At 37.9% G+C, this 21,675-nt stretch overlaps 1 protein-coding gene across 1 annotated transcript in view; it reads right to left on the reverse strand.

Moving 5' to 3' along the window:
* Positions 1–21,385, reverse strand: part of LOC140161794 (prominin-1-A-like) — a 153,353-nt gene extending 131,968 nt beyond the window's left edge. The window contains exon 1 of the mRNA XM_072185091.1: positions 21,290–21,385. The gene's annotated coding sequence lies outside the window, so the exon portion shown is untranslated. The remainder of the gene's footprint in view (positions 1–21,289) is intronic.
* Between the last annotated feature and the right edge of the window lie 290 nt (positions 21,386–21,675).

Below are 21,675 nucleotides of genomic sequence, written 5' to 3' on the forward strand. Positions count from 1 at the left end.
ATCCATTTGGATTCTCCCAGTGGAATTGTGCAAGAATCGATGGATTCTCGCCATATAACTTTGTATGATAAATTGAAATATTTACGAGAATCCATTTAGATTCTTGCAATTTTGTTGACGAGAATCTTTGCGAGAACTGATTCTTGGATTCTCGCCGAATTTCTGACCATGATAGACAAGCTAAAAATAAACATAATTTGAAAGATCTGGGTGTGAGCTACTGTACCTTTTGTCACCAGTTTTTCCACTTTGAAGTACGAAGTAAAGTAAGGTATTTTGCGTATTAAAGCACACAGCGCGTCTTGTATTAAGACGCTCATGCATTTGCGTGCGGCTAGCAGCATGTTAATTCCTTTTGACATTACATGCGCCAAAACTGCGTACTTTACTTCATACTTCAAAGTGGACAGACTGTATCAGATTGAAATATGGAAGAAATGCATTGTGGGAAGTGTAAGGTATATCTTCTCTGATTTAGAGTAAGACATAGCATATATTACTGAGATAGCCGGATAGTATACCCAAATTTTACTATTGACAATGATGTGAACAATTTTAAAACAAATAATGGGTAACATTTTTTCAGTATTCTTTACACCCAAATGTGTCAGAGGCAGAACCCATTATCAAAGTGTTTTACTGCTCTGACATAATGTACGCGATTTTGTTTATTGCATTATAGTACAATTGTTATACTTATCACTTTTTTGCCCAAACATGTATGTCAGCTTCAACGTCATTATACAATGATGATAAATAGTATTACAACATTACATCCGAAATCCTCCAGAGAAAACAATCATACTTTTCCCACTACCATGACTAGACTACACACTCATTGCTGTTTGTTCACGTCGGTGGTGGCGTAGCCAAGATTTTGGAACAAGGGGGGAGCACAAATTTACTGTTGTGCTGACAAATATTTTTTGGACAGGAAAGTTGTGAATTGTTGGCCCCAATTTGTTTTGCCCACTACACTCAAGAATCTAAAAGGAGGGGGGGGGGGAGCAAATTCCACACATTATACAACATTTTGTCACTGAAAAGTGGACCTTTTTGACAAGCGGTACAATGTACTTCACCTCTTCCATACACACCCCCTCCATACACACTCCCTACACACACACCCCTACATGTTTTCACCGACAACTGTGCACCCGTATTGTGTGTGGTTGTACACAGTGAAACCGTGGACCCACACACACAGACATATCATAATCCAAACTTGGACTTCAGTGATATTTCACCGCTAACCGTGGACCTGGTGGTTACACCTATGATAGCGGACCCGGCTTATGCTGTATTATACTATAGCACCTCTGCCACTGTTTTACGACTGTGGACGTCCACGGTTCACAGTGTATGATTTTCACTACATAAGTGTGGACTCAAATTCCATGTTTGTAGGTGAAAACAAATGCACACCCCCACCCAACCCCACACACACAATGGCTACAAATGCTGCAGCTTTAGTATTTTAGAAGTGGAATAATTCAAAACACCTGTTTCTCGAGGTAAAGAACAGTATCTGATATGGTCTTGACTATATTATGCCTACAAACATTTTGTATACTGCATTATATGCCCGGGGGTCACTCCCATTGTGGCCCGCTGTACACCATCCACGATAATCAACTTTTGAAAAGCACCCTAAACAAGGATTTAACTCTTGGCCAAAACGATACCCTAAACAGATAATACACGCCTGTTTTCACACCCTAAACAGGGATTTTATTCCTTGCATCAAATTTCATACCCTAAATTTCATTTCTGCATATTAGCAACTGCAATTTTGCTACTCTTTTTTTCAATGTTTCATGTTTTTGACACCCTAAACACGATACGTGTGTATAGTGCCTACCTACGAAAAACTACCCTTTTTACATGTTTTTATTATCGCGGATGATGTACAGGCCACAATGTGAGTGACCCCCCCCCCGGATTATATGGGACAGCATAATTGTGAAGAGGGCCACACTATTCAAACCAAATTGTAAAACAAACAAAAAACGAACCTCTTACCTTACAAGCTAATGCTGCTAATCCCTTAATCGTAACTAATCTAACAGCCAATGCTTGACACTAATAATCCTGATCCCAACATAACATAGACTGCATTGTACATGTATCACTGTGCATGCTTGTTATATACACAAACAGTACCAAACATTGCCAGTTGGACAGACAAAATCCTAGTCGAATATAGAGCACATAAAAGATCAAAACCAAAAATGAATCTATTTGCAAACTTCCGTAACTGTAACACAAAATAACTAGCGCAGCTAAACACTCTACAAAGTTAATCCTGGTTCTAGCACATTGTACCTTTCCCCATACAAACTGCTTCAACAATGGCACATGGCCAGTAATACTGCCTGACTGACTGACGCACACTGCACAAGCTTACAGCCCCACTGCAGAAAAAACTTAATCAGTCCCCAACGTTCGCTTACGCTGATTTTCCCATTGGGTCCAATTCCTCCAACCAACCGCATACACCTCATAACTGACAAACCAAACTTGTCTCAATCATCCCTCAAATTAATAACAACATCAAACTGATCATAATCTCCTCTACCACAAGTGCAGCCTGATATTAGATCACTGCGAGTCAAAACAACCTCATACCTCAAGGCATAGTTTGGTACAGTGAATGCTACAGACATGTGAACTTGGGCTGTTATGTATGAATCTTAATACCCAATGAAAAATGTTGTCCAATTTGAGCCTATAGTAAAGAACTGCTTTATTGTTTGTAATCAAGCAGGGTTGCACAGAAAGTGGTTATTCAGGTATAGCACAACATAATTTCAAGTCAAAGGAAAAAGTATCCAAATCAATCATTTTGTTCCGTTACTTAGTGGTAGCTACTAAATAGGGCCTTTGACCATAACACAGCAATCAATAAACACGCTATACCCCAAGCAGTATTCAAACCCAGTGACCACCCCCAAAAAAGGGGTTTTAGTGGTTCTCGAGGTAGTGTATGTTTAAAAGGCCCTATAGCAGGGCTACTTAGAAGAAGCTCACTTTCGTACCATGATGTCAATTGCGTGAGCGAAACAAGGTGTCATGAAGCAGCCAGCGATCTTTATGGCTGTTTTATTGGGGTATCTCACAGCGTATCAGATGGCACTAAACAAGCACTACATTTTTACTGAAACCACTGAAGAAACTCAAAAACCAGGAACTATCTTTTGGAATTTGCAGGAGAGCATTAAACAGCTCTTCTGGAGCCTTCAAGGAGAGCTATTTAGAGCATTCACAATAGAATGCAAGGAGAGAATGGTAAACTAAGGAGAGCTAAAAATCACTCTCCTATATCAGATTTAAGGAGAACAGTAGAGAGCGATTGCTCTTGCTCTTCTCTAAAGGCAGTCCATGAAAAACCAACCACTTGGATATGGAAAGGACCGGTTGATAGTGAAGATGGCGAGATGACTTAACAGTATAATATATAGAGGCACCACTGGTGAAGTGAGGTTGATAGCATCCACAGGATCTGTTACTTTTACTTTTGACATCGAGTAGTTAAAGGGGCATTTCGTGATCCACAGCCTCATCCCCCACTTTTCTCAAAAAAAGTTGAGATTTTTATATCACTGGAAACCTCTGGCTACATAATGTTTATGTACAAAATATTTCTTGCAGATTAATTCGTTTTGCAAAGATATCATGAAATTTGAATTTCGTTCTGGTGCACCAGAACGAAATTACAACGCATTGTCTATGGAGGCATGGAGCAGTGTAATACACATAAGCATGCATACCTCGAAAACGCAAAATCGGAATCGACTGAAATTTTGGAAATAAGCTTTTTTACGTGGATATGTACTGAAAAATGTCATAAAAAGAGAATGCTAGGATCACGAAATACTCCTTTAACGTCATAAAAACTCCCGTTATTATAAAATGAACCAAACTTACAACTTCATGTATTCTGTTGCGCATACTCCTAGCGCATACAACGCAATACATACGCACACATCTACAAGCGTGTTGCGCGTTATCAACACTCATGATGATGTGGGGTCGTCTACGCCCTTATAGACAGCACCCGAAATCATGCGATTGTCCAATCAGATTAAGTGTCTACGAACTAGACCACTCCCACTGACTAAGAAAGGGGGAATCCTCATTTCACAGCCACAGTTAGTATAGAGAGCATTGTGATCAGTGTCTGCAGTCATGGTCAATGAACTTTGCAGTTAGTATGAGAGTGTATACAGTTGGGTCAAGTTCACACAGTCCACTGAACTTTATAAGTAGTATGAAAGCACTGCTGGGCTGGTGACGACAGTCAAAGTCATGGAACTTTGTAGTTATTATGAGAGCATTGTGTTCAAAGCCTGCAATCACAGTTATTGAACTTTGCCGTTATTAATGAGGTCATGAATGGTTCTAGTATAGTGCCTGCGATCAGCTGGTTTGGTTGTACAGATCGAGTGAGTGTGTTTCCTGTAGGTATAGTCTCTTGATCAAAGACACACTTGGTGAGCTAGTCATCCTTTCCAACTCCAGACATTCAACACAGGTTTGACAACTAGTCCATGTATGCATAGATTCTCCACACAGGGATTACCAACACTAAACTACGATTGTTTCACATGAATACAAAGTCTATAGTCTTTTCAAACCTGCAATCATATCAATATTGTATAAAAGTGCGACCACTCCTCTCTCGTCCGTGAGCAGGTCTTCGCAATCCAATGGAATTTTGGGCTCTGAGTCTGAACCTCTGTGCATGACCAGGGCTTAGCAAATTCAGGTTTTAAAATAATATATATTTCATGGATTTGGCATTATCTGTACTTTCTGGAATTATTAAATTTCATGGATTTGGCATTATCTGAACTTTCTGGAATTATTAAATATCCAGTTGGTCCTCCTTGTATTGAGGATCTATGATGTAAACATGTCACATGTATGTGAATGCCTGACTCATACTTGAATGGGGTAAAGTTATAAACAAAATATAAAGCAAACAGACTGAAAATGACAAAAGTCATTATGAGAAATGAAATGCAGTTATGCGAGTCTTGTTTTTGACTTGAGTTTCCATATGAATTTGTAAACCATGACACATTATGTATGTATGTACATCCATTCAGCACAGGCATTGAAGAACGGAATTTTGAAAACAATGACTTCTGCGGAATGTTTTTTTCTGCTTTGTCGATATGAATATTCAGTATTTGTATTGTCCAAATCAGAAGATGCACATGTACAATGTAGGCCTACATTCTATGATAACTATGTGTAGTATGTAGAAGCCTTGTAGGTGTAGGAATGACTATGAAAAATGATCACCATTAGTCCTAAACTACACTTTAGTCAAATGCTGCAAACCTTTGACGAGCGCGACTACCGTGATGATGCAAATTCGGCGCTAACAACGCGTACGACGCACAGTTCATTCATAAATTTCCACTCAGCAACAACATATCGCCTTAGCAGCCAATCAGAGGCAAGTGCGTGCAACGCAGTAAATACGCGATGTATCCTTACAATACGCGCTTGTCAAAGGTTTACTGTATTTTAGTATATAAACTCAATATTCACATAAAAGGTAAATTAATTTCTTTTCACTTTTTAATTATCCCTGTTAATTACAGGTCTCCTTTGAGAAATTGATGTGGATAACTAGCACTCTTCTTTGTCTTACTTGGTCTCGGGGATAACAAGGGTGGCAGAACACAAGCTTGGAACAAGATTATGATTTATAGGGCCACAAATACAATTTTAATGTTTGTTCGGCTTATAATTGGCAACAAAAATGAAACTCATAACATTGTGTATTGGCATGCATGCATTTGGGCACAGCACCCACGCTAGTTTTGCACTCCTTTTCATAATGTAGGTTATATAACAAGCTCAGTTCACTGAATACAACACTTCTCAAACAGTGCGAACCATACCGGACCAGCAACTGCTTTCAGCCGAGTGAATTTTCAGAGGGTGTCAGCCTCAGGGTACCGAGTCAGTGATGTTGGAAGATTAAAGTTGCAAAGAAATGTTTTAACAAATGAAGCTGATCAAAATTGACGAGACCTGTGCAAAAATTTGATAGGGATTTAACCATTATACTTTGGAAAGACCCTCACAGCTATTCCTGACTTGACACGCCTGGCTGGTATTCTTCTGTGGCTCATTAAGTCCAAGGGTAAAGGGTAGGACATAAGCCTACATTTTAAGGGGGTTTGGTATGTTTGCACTTATAAGAACATAGCACATTTAAGAAGTTGCAGAATAAAGGTCAGTGTGAGAAAGGTCTGTGCATTTGACATTTTACTTGTTAGACTATGGTAAATTCTATGAATTGTTAAAAATTAATTTTGAATTTTGAATCAGTGCCTTCCGATGACCTTTCCTAAGGCTGGGAGTTGTTAAAAGACAATACCTTTGTGTAATAGGTATGTGGTAAGAATATTGTGTCTAGATGCAGGCCTAGTCAACATTAGGCAATTGGACTTAATGGGCTTAGAAATTTCAGACAAATCTGTCAGAAACGTATTGCTCACTGTCTGCCATCTTTAGCCTCCCAAACTTTAAAAGCAAAGTTACCAAGAATGCGATCTGGTAGCCCAATTGGGTGCCTTTTAAAGAACTTCCCAGCAACTTTTAACCATTTCCTGTGCCATACTAACTGTATAGTTAGACAAAAATTGGGTGACTTTTCGACATTGTCTGCAGTGATTTTCGGTTGTTTTCTGTCTAACAGAAACCAACTGTTGGAGAAACTTTTGAGGAGAGCGAGAGCAATCGCTATCTACTGCTCTCCTTAAATCTGATATAGGAGAGTGATTTTTAGCTCTTCTTAGTTGATTATTCTCTCCTTACATTCTATTGTAAATGCTCTGAACAGCTCTCCTTGAAGGCTCCAGAAGAGCTATTTAACGCTCTCCTGTAAATTCCAAAAGACAGTCCCTGGAGAAATATTGGGCGACTTCCAATGATTTGGCCAGCAATTTGGGCTGAAAATTGTTCAGCAATCCTGCTTGTGAAAAAGTGCAAGAGTGAAATGTTTGTAAATGATACAGGTACACCTGTCTCAATGATAACCAACAACAAATTCATGTCCCATCTGTACATGATGATCATGCACAATGACTGAGAAACGCTGGTTAACCTTATGAACGAAGAAAACATTTTGAACTTCTTGTCTTGAACTCAGAAACCACTAAACCAGCCAGCAAATTCTCCATTATGTCTTACTTTATTTTACCCTGACTTTAATAGTGACGCAGGCCTATGCATACTTCACTGGTCGCAGTATCAAATCCAGTGCAGAAACCTAATCCTGCAGAGTATTATAAACATGCGTATGGGTGATTCTTCTGCAGTGTGCGGGCTAGATGTCGCACCAAATCAAGGTGAAACAACATCCCCTTCCCTGCACTCTTGTGTATCCACAACATCTGGAGTGCAGGGACCAGGAACAACATGCAGCTGCAGACTAAAAATGAGTGAAATTTTAGCGTACACTGCGTGATGTAACGCCAGCGCAAGTGCGTCTCTGCATGCTTAACACAGAAGTGAATGCAACTATGCCAACGCACTCGTGATTGGTTAGTATTGTATCCAAGGTCGTGCATTCGCATTGTAGTTTGAAATACACGAAATATGATCGCAGTTGGATCGAATCCGGGGGCACTTCAATATGAAATGGATATAGGTGTAGGGCTGGCACTTTCGCACTAAGGGGCATTCGGTGAGAGCAAAATGTAAAAAATATGGGGTCATTGGGTGAGAGCATGATATTTGGCATTCGGTGAGAGCAAAATGTAAAAAATATGGAGTCATTGGGTGAGAACATGACCTTTTTTTAAATGGAATCTTTGGGTGAGAAGCCGAAAAAGCGTCGCAAAAACCTCGAAAATCGATTTTCTAGTCCTAAATGGCTTCAAATTTCATTGTTTTTTCAAAATAAGTAACAAAATCAGTGATAAATGAAAGTTGCTGAAAAAATAGAACTTGTAAGGGTCTTTGGGTGACAGATCAAATGAAAAAATAGGGGGTCTTCGGGTGACAGAGCATGCGTTCGTAAAAAACTATGGGGTCTTTGGGTGACAGTGATGCTGAAAAAGGGGTCTTAACAGCCCTACATACGCGTCACCTACAAAGTTGGAGTGCCCCCCGGGATCGAATACAGCTGTTGAAAGCTGTGTTGATTCAATTAAAATTCTTAGTACAGGTACTTATACATGTAGGTTTATACCCCCCAGCACACACCCACCCTCAATGGTTAATACTTCCCAATTTAAAGTGGCTCAATTTAATTATGAGGTATTGGTTGACAGGAAATGTCCCTTAAGTTCATGTATCCTGATTGTGCACCTTTTCAAATTAAACAAATGATTTGAACAGCCATCAACTGATGAATGTCCAACAAATAAACCCTGTTTAAACAAGGGGCTAAACCAGATTTTACAATTACTGCATTAAAATATTTTCAAGGGTGAGAATATCGTGAGGGCATTTAATGTGCCTCTGGAATAACACAAAGTGGATAGGTAAGGTAAGCCTGGGGGGTCACTCCCATTGTGGCCTGTACACCATCCACGATAATCAACTTTTGAATAGCACACTTAACAAGGATTTAACCCTTGGCTAAAACAATACCCTAAACAGGTGTTTTCACACCCTAAACAGGGATTTTATTCCTTGCATCAAATTTCATACCCTAAATTTCATTTCAGCGTATTAGCAATTGCATTTTTGCTACCCTTTTTTTTTTATTTTTTCATGTTTTTGACACCCTAAACGTGTTACGTGCGTATCGGGCTTACCCACGAAAAACTACCCTATTTACACGTTTTCATTATCGCGGATGGTGTACAGGCCACAATGGGAGTGACACCCCCGGGAAGGTAAGGCACACCAAACTTAAGTTTTAATCAGGACTCAAAAATATACACCAACACTCCACAGTACTCCTTCAAACATATGTGGCTGACAGTGAAAATTATAAATTTAATTGTCAGTTGAAAGGAAATGTCCGTTAAAGTTCGTATCCATTGCACACCCTTGTCAGCTTTTGCCAGGGTGTTACAGATAGCCACCCACCTAAAGACAGCCAACAGTTACCTCCTTAATCGACAGTGGCTGAACTGCTTGTAGTAATTGCATTAGCCAAAAGGAAACTGAGAGGTTTACCTCTCATATCCATTTTGTACACCTAAGACGGCGTCTCTCAGAGACCCTACCACGCCTATCCAGGTACAGGTATCCCCCATCAATAAAGGGGGAAATCCACCCGCTCAGACCTAGAGAATATTTATAGTTAGTTGTAATCCTTCATGGTCATGGGCTGGTATTGATATCAATGTTCAAAAGATGTAGATTTTGCATCAGTTGTAGAAAAAAAAATTGAAGACAAAATGATCTGGCTATTAAAAGTCAAATACTTCATTTCTGTTAACTTGAAGTGCAGTGAAAATTCTCATCGCGCAGTGGACATTTCGGTCCGTGCTGGAGTTGGATTTTGTTCAACTTCATAACATCGCGCTGCAATATCGCAGCCGTTCACGCTTGATTGTGATTGGCTGCCGGAAAATCAAAAACCATCAAAGGAGATGCAGACCCAACATCCTTTGAAAACATCGCAGCATTGCGCGATGTACATTTTAGTTTCATCTCGCGATGCTGTAATGTTTTATAAGCATTGCAGCATCGCATCGCTCCTATGTGGAGTCAGAATTGGACTTAAGAATACCAAAACCAAAGCTCCACTCAAGTCACTGACCCCAGACTTTCTGCTGGATCAAACTTTGTACCTGTGGTCAAGTTTCTTCAGCTAATAAATAGGCGGAAATTATTCAGTTACACTTGTGCAAATCCATATAACCGTTCACTAGTCATGCATTACGCAACACGATTCTATATCAATACGCGATATGTTATTTTTTTCTCCTATTAAAAAAAAAATAAGCTGAACAAACTTTACATGGTTTCTTGATCTCAATGTATCACCATAAAACCACACAACTTGTACGACATGGTGCAACACCAGACTCTGTAATTCACAGATTGTGTTCATGGAAATTGGTGTGGAAATGTGCTCATAGTTTTGATACTCTGCAAAACCATCAAGTGCTGTTCAATTACGGATTGTTCATGTACTGTAAAAGTTGGAAAATTTTCACCCGATTCATTTTTTACGCATGCATATCTCAATTTTGTGAACTGTTAAATTTTGTTTTTAAATTTCTACTTTTATAGTATTTGAGATGATTCAAACTCAAGTACAGATGAAACGAAAGCAAATATTATAATTGCATTGTAATGTTGATCAGTTTGTTTGCAAAATTCTATTTCCAAACAAGAAATTGTCCAATGAGTTGCCTTCTTATCTATTTTTTTAAAGTTTACAGGATTCTCTTAGTCTTACCTGATTTTGGGGGTTGTTTTGGTATTTTTTTGCTCAGATATCATTTTCATAAGAGCTGTTCTGCTTTATACATTTTTGTACAGGGTGTCCCTGAAAGAAATGTATCTTCGGGCGGAAGGGGGGGGGGGTAGGGGTAAAATGCATAAACCAAACATAAAATATGGTTGAAGAATATATATCAGCTATCAAGTACACATTTGAATTTTGACAATTGCCCGCTCCGTTTTTGAAATGAAAAATTTTACGAAACTAATAATTTTCAGTCCGTTCCACGGAGTCAAATATCTATCAATGACAATAGACGCGTAGTGATTAGCATTCCGAATACAGATCATCAATTTATATCCATGGAAAGGTTTGAATATTTTCCGTAAAATTCTTTGTATTTTTTGTATATTTCACGAACGGTGTGGTCAATAATTGTCAAAAAAGTATGTGATAGCAGAATTCCTCAGCCTCATCAGCTATTTAGTTATGTTTAGTTGTGGCGTTAAAATACCCCCCGGCGATACAGTTCTTTCAGGGACACCCTGAAACTAAAAATGTTCAGTACCGTAGACATCATTGAATAATAACACTTATTTAAAACCCTAACAGGACTGTGTACTAGGTACAAAATACTACTTGATATGCGCTGTTCATGCGTGCATCCCACGTGGTGTGATGATGCAATCGCCCTAAGCGATATATAGGCACGGTTTCGCTGACCAGCGAAGCCCAAGACCTGTGGCAAAGTGTCGCCAACCCAGTGATTGGCATGCGAGGGGTCTCGGGTTCGAATCCCACCAGAGCAAACAACTTCTTTCATTGTTTTCTCTCTTTATTCCTTCCTTCTTTCCCTTCCCGTCGACCAAAAAGCCCTTAGGCGGTGTTTTGTATTGTACATTGTATCTTCCTGCAAAAATGAGTGCTCAGTTTTTGAGAAAAGCGCCAAATTTGCCTTTTTTTTCAATTTTGACCAAAATTTCGAATATTTTTTATAAGGTATAATTTTTAAAGATACAATACAAAACAATGTCTAAAATTTCCCACTGAGTGATCCTGCGTGCCCCCTTAAAAATATTATTATTATCCTTATTAGAAATTCTTTACACTTTGATCAGCTCGTAATCGGCGGGCCTTATAACATTGCGGATTAACATCAAAATATTCTATTTTGAGAATTGTCTTGTGACATCTCGCCAGAAGCATCACAAATTATTTTAATTGAATTCCTACAATGTATACTTTGCCTACTTTCTTTTTAACACACAAAATATAGGCCAGACAGGTCAACTAATAGCACTCTTTCGGCATAGTGGTAAAAGCCTAACATTTCCCGCCTATTAAGAGCTGATCAAACTATAGTGTATCTACTGTAATTTGCTAATTTATACAGGAAATATAAAGTAACAGACACCTTAAAAACACTCACTATATTATGGCCAGATTCTTTTAGATATTGCTGCATCATCAGGCCAATATGTTTGTTTTTTAAAAAGACACACTATAGAAATTTTGCAGCATATCCAATAGCAAACACAGGAACCTACATTGGCAGACTAACATATTGTACAGGTGTAATGAACCACACCCAAACCTGATGATAAGCTATATAGCTAGCTAGTAGACTCAACCCAAGGGTTGATGTACGCACTCAGTCATTGAAGAAAAAGGGATCTGCAAAAAAGAGTAACGTTAAAACCTAGGGGGGGGGGTGGAAATAAGGGTACAGGGATGTGCGGCAGATTCAGGGTGCATTTTCAGCAGCCATTTGGTTCAGACTTTGGTGCATTTTCAGCCAATGTTGTGGTTTATTGGTGACCCTAAATTTCATGATAATTTAGTTTTTTAAGAAAAAGTGGGTGTTTTTTCAAATAATTTATAATTTTCAAAAAATTGCAAAATGGTCACATTTCGGGTCTGTTTTTCAGCATATCTGGTTTAAGGTTGGTTAGTTTTTTTGGGAGTCGCAGCCACAAATCCTCGCCCAAACCAAAGTTTAGACCCCCCCCAGGTTAAAACCTGCTGATCATGATGAGTGATACGTACCAGGGACTGCCTTTTGAGGAGAGCGAGAACAATCACTATCTACTGCTCTCCTTAAATCTGATATGGGAGAGTGGTTTTTAGCTCTCGTAATTAGCTGACCATTCTCTCCTTTGTAAATGCTCTAAAAAGCTCTCCTTGAAGGCTCCAGAAGAGCTATTTAATGCTCTCCTGCAAATTGCAAAAGACAGTCTCTGACATACATAATATGAAATACGTTGCACACAATAATCACCTGCATCAAATTGAACGCAAATTATTTTTGACTTGTCACATCTCTAGATTTTGTTCTCTGTTGTTGACATCTGCACAGAACAAAAGTGTTTCCATGGCAACTGATTCATGACCATGACATTATGTATTCAAGCACAAGCAGTCTTGGATGTATTAAGAAAAAATAGAAACTGCTCACTTTTTTTACCAAGTTTCTATTTATTCATATTCTAAAAATACCAAAAATCGGCAATCATCATGATTATCATCAATCATCATTATCATCATCATTGTCATCAGCTCATTTAATAATAATCAACATAATTTTCATTATCAATATCATCTGTCTTAAATATCACCATCATCATCATCATCATCATCATTATCATGATTATCATCATCATCATCATCATCATCATCATTATCATTGACATCATCCTCATTCTTACGATTATCATCATCATTCTCATCTTCATCATATCCTCATTGTCATTATATCGGCATGTAAATTTTTTACCCCAGACAAATTTTAAAATTATGCAAGCTCACAAGTCTATCATCCTGTTGCTAATGAAGTGCTATCAATAATAATTGCTTTATCAGTGTCCAAAAACTGTCCTTTTTATGGTAATCTATCTACATGTACTTGTATAAAACACAAATTGGGTAATTATTAATCACCTCATTAAAACAAATTAATGACACAAGATTTCCAATCCCATTCAAAAGCCAGTGTTAATGATCAAAATGTAGAGACCTGCTGATGGGAAATCCAAAATAAATAATAAATAATTTGCATGCTTAAGGCCATCTTAATTAAATTAATAGTCGGTCTCAAACTATGGGATGAGCTTTTTAACAAGATTACGCCGGGGAATACGCACACAAGTCACACTCTGTTCAATTATGACTTATGCTATTTTTACATCTGATGATGTCAGAAATGAAATTTTTGTGCACGGTGGATTTTGTAAAGAAAAAAAACCAGACAATAAAATTAAATTTACTCAATACAACAGGAATAACGCCAAAAATTTACCATTGCTCTGAGACAAACTATTAAATTAAGATGGCCTAGTAAGACCAATATTATTTGCAGACATCACACAACATGGGTTCGTTTAGCTTCTCAACTAGCCTGTACTATTACTAATCACATACAAATCAATCTTGGATTGAAGCAAGTCCACAATTTCAAAGCGATTTTACACTTTCGAGGACTATTAAATCAATCAATGAGACTTACCAAAAAGTCATTGGAAGTGATAATTTATGAAATCAGTAATTAGAAACTTTGTATTTTATTGTTTCAAACACAATAGAAGCTAACAAGAACGTTTTAATAAATGACACAATCCATTGAAAGATTTCCACCAAAATAAAACTTTACACAAGTTAAAAGTACATACAGGTACTATGTCTGTTTAAAAACATTTCTTGTTTGTTTGATTCAGAAAATGTTCTGATTAGACCACAAAGTTATCATTGAACAACTTCTTGTTAGACTGGGATTTGTAAGGGGAAATAGATTAGGCCCACTTCATTTCCCAATATTATGTGGGAACACTTTGAAGGAAATATAGAGGCTTAGGCTATTACACTTAAAATTATTATAAACCATGGGTTGGACCGTCATCTGCAATGAGACAGCCAGCTGAACCTGAGAAGATAAGTAGTCCCTTTTCTGATTTTCTTGTTTTGTGTGTGGGATGGTCTATCTGTACCCTTCTATCCCCTTCCTTCTATTCATGCTACATTTCTCTGTCTTATCTCTCCCATTTCCCATTCACTCTCCTGTTGTTTTGTCCATTTCCTACTCAGTAGCTTTCTCCCTCATCTCTGATCTCTCTCAATTTCTCTCTCTCTTCTTTCTCACTCACTGTTGTTTTGTTCCTTTTCTACACATACTTTAACCGCTCCAGGGTCAGAAATTCGGCAAGAATCCGAGATTCTCACAAAGATTCTCGTCAACAAATATTGCAAGAATCTAAATGGATTCTCATAAATATTTCAGTCATACAAAATTATATGGCAAAGTATCCATGGATTTGTGCAAAATTCCACTGGGAGAATCCAAAAGGTTTCTCGCAGTTCTCTCCTCCCTCTCCCCTTTCTTCACTCACCACCTTCCTCACTCACTCTCCTTTTGCCATCATCCCTCTCCTACCTGCATCTCTTCCTCTCCCCCCCCCCCATCTCCCTCCCGTCTCACTCACTCCCTCTCTGATATGTTGCCCTATTTCCATTTTATTTTCAGTCTGTCTCTCTAGCATGTTCTTCCCATCTTCCTTATTCTCTCATTTTTCCATGTTATACAAATGTACTTGAGACGAAAATAGGTATTTTCGTCTCAAGTTATACATGCTATCCATTTAAGCAAAGTTGGGTGAGGGATTTTTTTTTTCAAAATGAGAGTCCATGCCTGCCCCTGAGAATCAAACGGTGACACCCCTAAAGCCACATAAAACCAGAAAGGGGGGGGGTCAATTTCACCAAAAGTTGCAAAATCTTACAATAAAAGTCCCATGGAGATGAGATGAAGTAATTACGACACATCGCAACATTCACTGTCTGTGAAATTCACAAAAGTACACACAAACCAAAGTACACCAGTACGGGCGTCATACCTAAAAAGAGAATTTCAAGGACATTTAAGGCATTTTAGAGGTGAAATTCTGTGTCTAGCATGGCAGTGAAACTGGGTGTGTCCCACTCCTAAGAATTTAATGGATGTTGTCAGAGGAGGAAGAAATACTTGTTGACAGCAATCCCCACTTACAGATCTACACACAGATTATGGCCAAATGTTTCCAGGGTAACATAGTCAAATCTATAATAGCTGCCTTTTGTGATCATTGCCCGAAACACAGTGTTTCTCTGCAAACATATTGTCCAAAATGCCTAAAAAGCCCTTCTTCACTTTCCTCTTTTCAGTTACCGATGTACATGCATACATACATTTCACCAATATTTTAACCCTTCATAACACAGCTACATGTACACCGAGAATCTGAGGTTTTGCACCGGGGGGTTCTTGAAAAATTTTGTATGGGGTGTGCCACGCAGACTTTCGGATGCTGACTTTCTCTATACCTACTTTTTGCTGTTTTTGCTACCCATCAGTATACCAATTTTCAACAAAAAGCACCCAAAAAGCACCCAAATTTGCCATAATTGGGTGCTTTAAGGGCACTTTTTCCAAAATGCGCTGAAAAGGTACCCCAAAACCGTGGCACATCCCCGTATACCTTCAACCAGGAAGAACCCCCCCCCCCCGGGTTTTGCATCTGTTGGTGAAATTGGCCCCCTGATTTCTTTTGTGTGGCATAATATTTTGGGTTTTATTTGTCTTTGTTTTGAATGGAAGGTCAAAGTACCGGTACTATATACTTCATGGGCAAAAACCGGAAACTTAAACCTGAGACCACTTGACATATGATGTCATTGCCCAGCAGTATGTGCGCAAATCATAGCACTTTCCATTGTTCTTTGCCCTGCAGTATGCGTACACATGGTAGTTTGCTCAGGACATGTGTATTTTAATTTCATATAGTACAAGAAAGCCATTGAACAGTGTAGCGGTTCATTCAAGCATATCAATAGACCAGTACCTCACCTTTGTTGATAAACAATGATGTCATGTGGTCTATATTAGCCAAAATAGTTGTTAGTTTTCTTTCAGAATACATGTACAACACAGCAGCAACAGTACACCTACATCTTTTTAGTTCATACAGGGCTATTGAAAGGCAGACGGACGATATAGTACGTGCAACCCTGGGATAGTGTCAAGTCTGCAATGTAATAGTAGGAAGAATTAGCAACATGAAAGTTTACTGTTTCACTGGACTTAGGTAAGTAACCTGTTTTACAGCGTATATAACAGATAATACGGTGGGAAAAAAGAACTTGATCAAAATGGAACACACATGTACACCCCCATCTTGTACCGTGTATCGATTGGGGACACTTGCCTAAAACATACAAACGGACACAGGAACACAAATCCCCCCCCCTATTGGGAACATAAAGTGACGAGAACACACAAAATTTGTCATTGACGAACCGTAAGGTCTAGATGGGAAGACGAACTAGAAGAGAAAAAATAATGGTTTTAGCACTAAATCATTGCGTAAAAATTAATGGTCTTTGAAAATGTATCATTGCTTTCACTTCTCACTTCATTGATTGTTATTGATGCAGTAACAAATTTAGGCAACCAGATTTATGTGTGTATAGAGCTATGTGTTGTACCTTTGAAATTCAGTCTATTTATTATTGATTATTATTGGTCATTGGTCCTTTTTAAATAGACCCATGCATTTTTCTCATAACTCCAACATTTTAAAACAGGCCTTGATATCAAATAAATAAACCCTACACAAATCAATTGAAAATTGCCTTAAAACTTCTACCCGATTTGACAATAAAAAAACATTTTGAATTTTTTTTTAGGCCGGCCACTTAAACAAACTCAGAGTGTCCCTTGAGTGTTTATTATAAGGCCAAAAAAAATTATTGTGTTGCCCTCAACCCGCCCGACCCTAAATCCTGAAAAATCAAGGTCTGCATTTTTTTTGCAGATTTGTTCAAAAAAGTCAATGCTTTTCACTTAAAATTAATTAGAGAATAAGCGATAGGAATTTTTATTTTGCCTATCCTCTCGTGTGATAGGCGACAGGCAGGTCCAATATTTTGAGTAGTGGATGCGGCGCAGCGGTATCCACTACGATAAAAATATTGGACCTGCCTGTCGCCTATCATAGGTAGAGGATAGGCAAAATAAAAATTCCTATCGCTTATTCTCATTCTTAGTCAGTTAAATATTATTTTAATAACTGTAAACAATTTTTTTAAGCAAAAACTAAGTTACCGTCATAAAAACTCCCCTCATTATAAAATGAACGAAACTTGTTTACAACTTCACATATTCTGTTGCGCGTATTGCTAGCACGATCGCGTATTCCCCACTAGTCTACGCATCCAGCGCAATACATACGCGCACCTCTACATGCGTGTTACGCATTATCAAGACGCATGATGACGTGGGGTCGCTCTACGGCCTGATAGACGGCACCCGATATCATGCGATTGTCCAATCAGAAATGTGTGTACAAACTAGACCACTCCCACTGACTAAGAATATTTTATTGAAAGACTAGTCTTTAATTGATGTCTAACAGTAACAGGTATCCAGAAGTCAAAATTGACAAATGTTTCCTAATTGAAGAAGCATTATTTAATATTTGAGGGGATTTTTAAACAACTGAAGGTTTGAAGAAAAAAAAGAAATCTGACCGTCCGTCCAAACTTTCCCATTTTGCCACTTGAGGGCAACACAACAATGTTTTTTTTTGGCCTAATTGAAATACACACACTATTTATAATAACTAAAAGCAAAACCAATTTGAATTTTCAAATGTAGATTATGAAAATATATGTTGAAAATTTCAATCCAGTTTGTTCATGGATTGCTCTGCAAAGCCTGCATGAATTGAGCACCAGATGCTCTGTGGGAGTTGATTATATTGATTATTGGCTTACAATTATCAATCAAAAACACCAATCAATAATACCTGCCTAAAAAGTCACATCAATTAGGCTAATGAAAGTCAATTCCCAGTTTCCTGAACATTACACATTGTTTTGGTGTGTTTTTTCCGAGATTGAGTAATGACTAGTGACTTTTTCATTATTCATCAGGGGTTCAAATTCACAATCAATTGCGGGAACCTGTTTAGGCTTTTGCAAAATAGAGCCTTCAGTTTGCATAAACTGTAGTGCAGGGTGATATTCAAAAATTGTATTCATCTATACAGCTATGGTATCGTAGTTATTCCTGTTACATCATCACTTCTGCTGCGAATACAACGGAGATGCTTAGTACTACACTAGCGAGGTCACATCTATTATTATACCATAATTATGGGATGGTCATGTATAAACATTGAACGTACATAATGCATGGGCCATGGATTCCCGTTTGTGATCATACAATTTAAGTTAACAGCTAAAATGAAGAAAACTTTGCCTTTTTCCCAACATTTCAGAATTATATTTTTGGATTAATGAGATATTAAATCATATTTTTGTTGCAGAGAGGGCAAAGGTAAACATGCGATCTGAGACTTGCAAGCTTTAAATACAAGAACCAATTTTGGTTTGCCTAGAGAGAATCGAACCTTGTCAGGTTCTCCTCGAATTTGAATCCCTGTTCATTATTTTAAAGCCATATATTATAACATTTCTGTAAAAATAAATTAGTATTTATTTTCCATAAAATGTTAGCTTTTACTGTCAGATATATGTGATGTCCACTTTTAATTCTGACCCGAACAAGTGAGGTAAAACAAATTAGAGAATTGGATTACTACTACTAGCACTGGTGCATGTTACTGCAGCGATTGTAATACGGTACAAACCTCTGATATGTATGTGTGTCCCGCGCCATGTACGTATAATTTGTGTTATAAACAGCGCATACGTGTTCGACTGATATTTCCATCTTAATAATAAAGTGACGGTTCCTGGGCATGTGTTTAATCAAAATCTCGGACTTTGACAAAACTACAGCACCTTCGTCTTGATATTTGTAAATTGGCTTTAAGACTGAAGACAGGAAGTCCTGATGAAGTCAGAGCCACATCTGACGAAAGCTTGACCAATTTCACACAGTGACTGGCTGCACCAGTACTTACTGTAGTTTTCACACATTGACCGGTTGAACCGGTAATGTGATATCCGATGGCGCACCCGAACAAAAATCAATGATTCCCAAAAGCTTGATTTTTTATTTAATTTAGGGAAATCAACTCAGAAAGATTCGAGCCAGCCTGTATACCAACTTGGTGTGGGGAACAAGGTTTGTAGACAAAGTTGGTAGACAAAGTTAACAAAAATATTTTTGTTAACTTTGTCTACCATCCCTGTGGTTTTAGATTTTTTCTAGTGCAGTAACAGTGTACAACATTCTGGTTTACATACTGCATTATTTTAGTTTTTATTTTGTCTTTGTTCCCCAACACTAAGTTGGTATACATTGTACCTGGCTTGAATCTTTCTGTTTTTATATTCTAGGTATCCTCTTGTATCACCCTTTGATCCTTGAGTGTGTTTTGTACCTCGTCCATTGGAGACACCATTACCTGCTTTGGAAATGAAGGCAAATTGATATTTTCTGTGCTGAGAAATTTGACTTGAACTGAAAAGCCTTTAAATACAAATTGACAGAGCCGTGAGAAGTGGGTTACAAACTGTGCAATAGATGGAACAACCCCGACCGAGTCAGAATACAAAGACAAAGTTAACAAAAATATTATGATTACACATGTGTGAACTTGAAGCAGCAAGACGGCAACTGTCACTGTAATTGTTGATTGCCGATTTTTTTTTTAATACCAGGCAATGCCAATGATCGATATATGATTAGGCAAAAACAAAAGGTTTGTCTCAAAGCTCGTGCGCGCATTTGTAAATTCGTGAGATTTGGAAAAAAAGAAATGCAGAATTTTTTTTTTTTTTTTAGTTTTTCGGAAAAATTCAGATTTTTTTTTTCTCCAAATACCATGAAAAAAGTCGGGAATTAAAAAAAAAATCACATTTCGCATTTGTTTTCAAACAACTCTTGAGCTTTGAGACAAACCATTATTTTTTTTGGCCTTATGATGTGGCAATGTGATGTCATAGTAAACTTCCAACCCCACGATCCCATCCCACCATGATCCCCCCATCATCCCGGACCCATGACATGTCAAAAAGAAATCTACGCCACTCAAATGACTCATGCACTGGACACAAGGTGGTAAAGGAAGCAGCCGAAGCACATTCTCCCACTGTTCTCGCTGGCACCAAGGCAATTTCTCAAAAGTGAAGAAAACACACACAAACATAGATAAATGATTTTATGAAGGGGCAGGGCTGACCGACGGCAACTTCATTAGAGGGCACGGCAAGTGACTGCCTTGGGTAAAGGACATATTTTGAGGGCATTACGGTCATGTTTTTTAAGTTGGGACCCCAAATATGGTGGTTTTGTGACATGCAAGACAAAATTTCTCACTTTAGAGATGGTGATATTTTTCTAGTGCTACATCACAGTGCAGAGACCTGGTTTTGGTCTTATTTTGTAAGCAATTTAGTAGGCTAAGTAAAAGAATCAGAAGAGAAAACTAAAACAATTCACTAATTAGTAAAGCTCGTTAAGTGGAATTAGGCAGGGGTGGTTGTGGTTGAGGTGGCGGAGCACTAGACAATCCTGTACAATGGTGATTTAGTACACATTTGTCTCAATAAACATTTTTTCGATCAGTCACCAAAACACAGACAGTCATGAATATGTGTGTCAGTCTACTTATTTCATACACTTGCACATGCGAAATTTAATTACGGTTCATATTTCAACAATCACAGTCTTACCACGGACGTATTCAACATGTCCTTATTAAATATGTCCTTAACATTGAGTTTAATGATACATTATACGAAAGACAATGCTGCCGAATTTTGCAGAACTTTACTCCGTACAGTCATGACAGTCACAACAACAAGACCAGATGATTGTGAGAGCTCGAGAGATGCCTGACGAAGATTGAATTGAATCGCATCATCAAATAATAAACACTTTTGACAAACTGATATTTACACAAACGAAATTCTCACCTTCATCTTCAATAATCCATCATTGTTATAAAATGCCGAATAGTGGCAATGTTCAGCAGTTTTGTTTCTTCGTTCATGTGTATTTGTGCACAGATGTTATCCGGCCATAAATAATTGATTGATTCGTGACAAAAAGTCACGAAAGACGCGCAAAGTGGGGATGACTCATCAGACTCTTCTATTTTCTTAAAGGGTATATAGCACAGTTTCAAGAAATTATTATATCTAATTAAACTCAATATTAAAGTTAATGATTAGTTAATTTGACTAAAATAGGTAAAAATTAATTCTAAAAGCCCCTTTTTTTAACTCGTTTTATTTTTTCTTCTTTGTATTAAAATTTTATTTCCCTCGAAATTAAAAAGTCATATTGAACCACCCCACAA

Source organism: Amphiura filiformis, chromosome 10, assembly GCF_039555335.1.
Source record: "Amphiura filiformis chromosome 10, Afil_fr2py, whole genome shotgun sequence".
Classification (NCBI taxonomy): Eukaryota; Metazoa; Echinodermata; class Ophiuroidea; order Amphilepidida; family Amphiuridae; genus Amphiura; species Amphiura filiformis.